Below are 7441 nucleotides of genomic sequence, written 5' to 3'. Positions count from 1 at the left end.
TGGATCCATTCAGAATGGTTGGTTTTCTATATATGGTGTAAGGTAAGAGTCAGGATGCTTTTCAAGGTACCTGGGTGGCACAGGTGGTTGAGCCTCCAACTCTAGGGTTCAGCTCAGGTCATGCTCTCAGGGTAGGGATTGAGCCCCATGTCAGGCTTTGCACTCAGCCTGGAGTCTACATGAGATTCTCTCCCTCTGCCCCTCTCACTGGTGCTGTGTCTCTCTCTCTTTTTTTTTTTTTTTTGCAATCACATGAGGGTTTATTCGACAAGCTTAAGCTTGGGCCCAAGTATACCCGACATAGTGGAGTAGGGACTTGGACCCTGAGCCTAGTTAAAGGCAGGGGTATTTGTGGGTTCCTGTTACTAAAGAGGGTGGGGGTTTCTGGTACCAAAGCAGTGTGGGGCTTCCTGTTACTAAAGCAGTGTGGGGGTCTTGGAACCAAAACAGGGTGGGGGTTCTTGTTACTAAAGCAGAGTGGGGGCCCTTAGAACTAAAGTAAAGTAGGGGAAAGTTCAGCCCTTGGGCACAGGGATCTGAGATGGCTACTGGAGCTAAGAAGGCTGTACTTATGCTAAGGCTAAACCTGAGGTGGGATGGCCGTAGTTTTTCTCGGCTTCCACATTTCCCCCTCTCAGAGGAACCTAAGGAAGGACCCAATCATGGGTCCAGGCTGGTCTCAGCAACAAGGTCCGGTGGTTGGTATTGCTGTCTGAGTACCATGAGCTGAACTGTACTGACTCTGTCTTTGACAAAAGTAAGCAACATTAGTGGGGTAAGTGAGAACGGTGCAGTCTTAGCTTTAGGGGGTTGTCCTTGTCGGGCTGACTTTTCCATTCTGGGACAAAGTCCTTGAGAACAGTGTGTGGGTCAGCTGGTTGGATGTGGGTGTAGTGGACCCAGGGAGTAATCCCGTCAACCTTGAGAGCAGTGGGAGTGGTCAGGATCACGATGTAGGGTCCCTTACAGTGTGGTTGAAGTGTCTGGTGTTGGTATCTCTGGACGTACACCCAGTCACCTGGCCGATATTGATGCGGGGGTCCGGGGGTGGCCCAGTCTCGTGAGGGCCCTCAGACCAGGTCAATACCTGGTGAGGCTGCTGGGAACTCTGTAAGCAAGGTTTCATAAAGCTCCAGGTTTCATAAAGTCAACCTTAGTTCCTTTAAGCTGTCTGGTCATATCTGAGTCTTTTCAAATATGACATTCCAGTCAAAGCCTTGGTAAAATAACCAATGTTTCCAATAGTGTCCAGTGGGCGCAAGACCCTCCGGGTTGGTGTCCTGGGAGTCTCCCAGATCTCGGTGGAACCTCCAGATGTAATGGCCAAGTTTACACATCTGAGAGACCACCAAGGAGCCAACACCTATGCAATCACATGAGGATTTATTCGACAAGCTTAAGCTTGGGCCCAAGTATACCCGACACAACGGAGTAGGGACTTGGACCGTCTCTCTCTCTTTCTAAAATAAAAAAAATAAAATCTTTAAAAAAAAAAGATTCTTTTATTTTTTCCAGCACCGTTTCTTGAAAAGCTTACCCTATTCCCATTGAATTGCCTTGGCACTTTTTAAAAAATTATTTGAGAGAGAGAGAGAGTGAGAAAGAGCACGAAAGGGGAGAAGGTCAGAGGGAGAAGCAGACTCCCCACAGAGCTGGGAGCCCAATGTGGGACTTGATCATGACCTGAGCTGCTGAAGGCAGATGCTTAACCAACTGAGCCACCCAGGCGCCCTGCCTTGGCACTTTTATGAAAAATGAGTTGGCTATATATATCTCGATCTACCTCTGTATTCTCCTGTTTCATCAATCTATTCATCTATTTTTACAAAGTAACTTAACTATGTTGGTTATTTTAGCTTTAAAATAAATATGAAAGTCTGATGGTATTAGTCCTCCAACTTCTAAGCTCTTTGTATTTCCATATACATTTCAGAATCAGTCTGTAAATTTCTACAGAAAAAGAAAAAGTCTGCTGGAATCTTGATTGGGATTGCATTGAAGCTACAGAGCTGTTTGGTGGAAAATTGACCTCTTAATATCAAACCTGTGAACAAGCTATGTCCTCAGTTATTTAGGCCTTTAATTTCTCTTAGGAATGTTTGTTTGCTTCTGTAAGGTAATATGTATCTTTTGTCAGGGCACCTGGGTGGCTCAGTCCTTAAGCATCTGCCTTTGGCTCAGGTCGTGATCCCAGGGTCCTGGGATGAGCCCCACATCGGGTATCCTGCTTAGCAGGAAGCCTGGTTCTCCCTCTCCCACTCCCCCTGCTTGTGTTACCTCTCTCATTGTCTCTGTCAAATAAATAAAATTAAAAAAAAAAAAACCCCGAAAACTTCTCTTTTGTCAGATTTATCCATAGAGACTACAGATTTTTTGATGCAGTAGTCTTGTTTTGTAAACTTTAATTTCTAATTTTTTACTGCTGGTAAAAATAAATTTTATTCCTGTATTCGATCTTATATCTTGCAACCTCACTGAACTCACTCAAGCAGTTTTTTGGGTGTAAATTCCATATGATTTTTTTACATAGATGATCATGTCTGCAAATAAAGGCCTTTTGTAAAATAAATGGGCTTTTTCCTTTCCAGTCTGGTTCCTCTTTGTTCATTCATTAGTTCATCCATTTCTGGCCTGTGGCATTGGCTTGAAGTTTCAGAACAGTGTTGAATAGAAGTAGTGAGTAGTTGTAAGTTGTGTTGGTCCTGATTTTAGAGAAAAAAATTTGGCCTTTCATAGATGCCCTCTATCAGGTTGGGAAAATTCCTTTTTATTCCTAGTCTGGTGAGAGTTTTTATCAGGATAGGATCCAGTTTTTATCTGGATTTTTTTAGATTCCTTTTCAATCTTTATTGAGACAAACGTCTTTTTTCTTCTTTAGGCTGTTTATATTGTGAGTTACACTGATTGATTTTGGAGTTGTAAAACCAGCCTTCCATCCTTGGGATAAACTTCACTTGACCATAATGAATTATTGTTGGGTTTGATTTCTAACATTTGAAGAATTTTTGCATCTATGTTCATAAGGGAGTTTGGTCTGTAGTTTCCTTGTAATACCTCTTTCTGGCTTAGATACCAGGGACCGCTGGCCTCCTAAAATGACTTGGAAAGTAAGGTGCCTGGGTAGTGCAGTTGGCTGGGCATCTGACTCTTGGTTTTGGCCCAGGCTGTGATCTCAGGATCAGGAGATTGGGCTGCATATGCGGCTCTACTCAGGGAGTCTGCTTGGGACTCTCTCTTTCCTCTCTGTCCCTTTCCCCCATACGCTCTCTCAAATAAAAAAAATAAGTCTTTAAAACATTTAAAAAAATGACTTGGGAAGTTTTTTTCCCTCTTCATTGGTCTGAGAGAACTGTGTGGTAATTTGCATCTTGTCTCTTAATTTTGATTATTCTGGTTGGAGCTTTATCAACTTTATTGATCTTTTCATAGAACCATTTTAAAATTCCATTGATTTTTTTTTTAATCTCTTTTTTAGATTTGATTTTGTTGCTTTCTGCTCATTTATATTTTTCTGCTTATTTTGGATTTCGTTTGCTCTTATTTTTTCTAGATTTTTGACATGTGTACTTACGGATCTTTGATTGGAGACTTCCTTCTTTCCGGGATTGGTGTTTAGTGCTATAAATGGCCCGGGATTGCTTTAATTGAATTTCCTACCTTTGATATGTTGTGTTTTCATTGTCATTCAGTTTAAATCCTAACTTCTCTTTGTTGTCTTCTGTGATCCTATCACAAGGTATGTGATACAACATACCTTGTATAAGTTGAATCATATTAAATTTATTGAGACTGTTTATGGGCCTGAGTATGCTCTATCTTAGTATATACTATGTTCCCTGTGCAGTTGAAAAGAATGTATATTTTGCTCTTAGACATTCTATAAATGTCAATTAGGTCATATTGAGTGATAATATTTTAGGTCTTTTGTATCAGTACTGATTTTCTAATTTTTCAAATAATTAAATAATTGTTGGTATCTCTGATTATAATTGTGGATTTTTCTATCATATGTCTATCAGTTTTTGCTTCATATTTTTTGAAGCTCTCTTATTAGGTGCATAAACATTTAGGGCTGTTATATCATCTCACTGAACTGACCTTTTTTTCATTATGAAACAAGTATCTGTTTTTGCCCTGAAGTAACTTTGTCTGATATTAATAATGCCCATCTTTCTTTTGATTAGGATTACATGATTTATGTTTTTCAATTTTTCCTTTCAATTTTAACTTCTTTGTGTCTTCGTGTTTGTTGTTTCATTTATTTATTTCAGAGAAAAAGAGTGAATAGTCTGGGGGAGGGACTTGAGAGAGAATCTCAAGCAGGCTCCACACTCAGCATGGATCCCTATGTGGGGCTTAATCCCGTGATCCTGAGACTGTGATGGGAACTGAAATCGAATCAGATGCTTAACCAACTGAGCCACCCAAGTGCTCCATGTGTCTTCATGCTTAAAGTGGGTTTCTGTTAAGCAACATAGCTGGGTCATGCCTTTTTATGTAGTTGGACAATATTTCTTTTAATTGGGTGTTTAGGCTATTTATGTTTATTGTGATTATTGATATGGCTGATTTAAATCTACCATCCTTTTATTTTGTATTTATCCCATTTGTTCTTTGTTTCCTTTATCTTCCTGTTCTTTCTCCTAGATTAACTAAATATTGTTCTGTGATAGATTTTGTCTCCTTTGTCGGATTATAAATTATAATTATTGTGTTATTTTACTTGTTGCTTTATGGTTTATGGTATATACTCTTAATGTCACAGTTAGTCTTCAAGTAGTATGCCAGTTGACATGTAAGAATCTTAAAGTCGTATACTTCATTTTATTCCTTCCTTTGTATTGTTATACACTGTACTTCAGCATGTGTATGAACCCCACAATACATTGCTATTTTTGTCTTAAACACCCAGTAATCTTTTAAAGATAGATAAAGAACAAGTTAAAAAAAAGAAAAATACGGATAAACATCTTTTGTAGCCAACATAGTTACCATTTCTGGTACTCTTCATTAGAGTAGATCCTTTGTTTTTTCTGTCTGAAACACTTCTTTGAACATTTTAGGTAGTGTAGGTCTCCTGGTGATTTATTCTTTCAACGTTTGTATATCTGAAAAGTTTTTATATTGCTTTCACTTTTTAAAATATATTTTTACTCATTATAGAATTCCCTTTTTTTCTTTCCTTTGAATACTTTAAATATGCTGCTCTTCTATATTCTGGCTTGCATTCTAGAGGCAAAGTGTACTGTCATTATTATCCTTTGTCCCTTTTTGTAATGTCTGTTTTTCCTATGCATGCTTTTAAGATTTTCTCTTCATCATTAATTTCATAGAACTTGATTATGATGTGCTTTAGTGGGGCGCCTGGGTGGCTCAGTGGGTTAAGCCGCTGCCTTCGGCTCAGGTCATGATCTCAGGGTCCTGGGATTGAGTCCCGCATCGGGCTTTCTGCTCAGCAGGGAGCTTGCTTCCTCCTCTCTCTCTGCCTGCCTCTCTGCCTACTTGTGATCTCTCTCTGTCAAATAAACAAATAAAATCTTTAAAAAAAAAAAAATGATGTGCTTTAGTGCGGGTATTTTTTTTTTTCATGTGTCTTATGCTTTGGAGTTCTTTGTGATTTGTGCATCCTTGGTTGTATAATTTTCATCAAATTGAGAACATCAGGTAGGATTTCTTTTTTTTTTTGTATAAACATATAATGTATTATTAGCCCCAGGGGTACAGGTCTGTGAACCACCAGGTTTACACACTTCACAGCACTCACCATAGCACATACCCTCCCCAATGTCCATAACCCCACCACCCTCTCCCTACCCCCTCCCCCTGGCTCCCCTCAGTTTGTTTTGTGAGATTAAGAGTCTCTTATGGTTTGTCTCCCCTCCCCATACCATCTTGTTTCATTTACTCTTTTCCTACCCGCCAACCCCCCCACGTTGCATCTCCACTTCCTCATATCAGGGAGATCATATGATAGTTGTCTTTCTCCAATTGACTTATCTCGCTATGCACAATACCCTCTAGTTCCATCCATGTCATTGCAAATGGCAAGATTTCATTTATTTTGATGACTGCATAGTATTCATATATATGCCACGTCTTCTTTATCCATTCATCTGTTGATGGACATCTAGGTTCTTTCCATAGTTTGGCTATTGTGGACATTGCTGCTATAAACATTCGGGTGCACATGCCCCTTCGGATCACTACATTTGTATCCTTCGGGTAAATACCCAGTAGTGCAATTGCTGGGTCGTAAGGTAGCTCTATTTTTCAACTTTTTGAGGAACCTCCATGCTGTTTTCCAGAGTGGCTGCAGCAGCTTGCATTCCCACCAACATTGTAGGAGGGTTCCCCTTTCTCCGCATTCTCGCCAGCATCTGTCATTTCCTGACTTGTTAATTTTAGCCATTCTGACTGGTGTGAGGTGGTACCTCATTGTGGTTTTGATTTGTATTTCCCTGATGCCGAGTGATGTGGAGCACTTTTTCATGTGTCTGTTGGCCATCTGGATGTCTTCTTTGAAGAAATGTCTGTTCATGTCCTCTGCCCATTTCTTGATTGGATTATTTGTTCTTTGGGTGTTGAATTTGCTAAGTTCTTTATAGATTCTGGATACTAGCCCTTTATCTGTTATGTTGTTTGCGAATATCTTTTCCCATTCTGTCAGTTGTCTTTTGGTTTTGGTAACTGTTTCCTTTGCTGTGCAAAAGCTTTTGATCTTGATGAAATCCCAGTAGTTCATTTTTGCCCTTGCTTCCCTTGCCTTTGGCGATGTTTCTGGGAAGAAGTTGCTGCGGCTGAGGTCGAAGAGGTTGCTGCCTGTGTTCTCCTCAAGGATTTTGATGGATTCGTTTCTCACATTGAGGTCTTTCATCCATTTGGAGTCTATTTTCGTGTGTGGTGTAAGGAAATGGTCCAGTTTCATTTTTCTGCATGTGGCTGTCCAATTTTCCCAACACCATTTGTTGAAGAGGCTTTTTTCCATTGGACATTCTTTCCTGCTTTGTCAAAGATTAGTTGACCATAGAGTTGAGGGTCTATTTCTGGGCTCTCTATTCTGTTCCATTGATCTATGTGTCTGTTTTTGTGTCAGTACCATACTGTCTTGATGATGACAGCTTTGTAATAGAGCTTGAAGTTTGGAATTGTGATGCCACCAACTTTGGTTTTCTTTTTCAATATTCTTTTGGCTATTCAAGGCTTTTTCTGGTTCCATATAAATTTTAGGATTATTTGTTCCATCTCTTTGAAAACAAATGGATGGTATTTTGATAGGGATTGCATTAAATGTGTAGATTGCTTTAGGTAGCATAGACATTTTCACAATATCTGTTCTTCTAATCCATGAGCATGGAACATTTTTCCATTTCTTTGTGTCTTTCGGGTAGGATTTCTTAAAGTGTTATGAACCCTTTCCTGATTACATATGCATCAGGCTGCT

This window comes from Mustela erminea, chromosome 1 (genome assembly GCF_009829155.1).
Source record: "Mustela erminea isolate mMusErm1 chromosome 1, mMusErm1.Pri, whole genome shotgun sequence".
Lineage (NCBI taxonomy): Eukaryota > Metazoa > Chordata > Mammalia > Carnivora > Mustelidae > Mustela > Mustela erminea.
Note: the sequence above shows the minus strand (reverse complement) of the source record.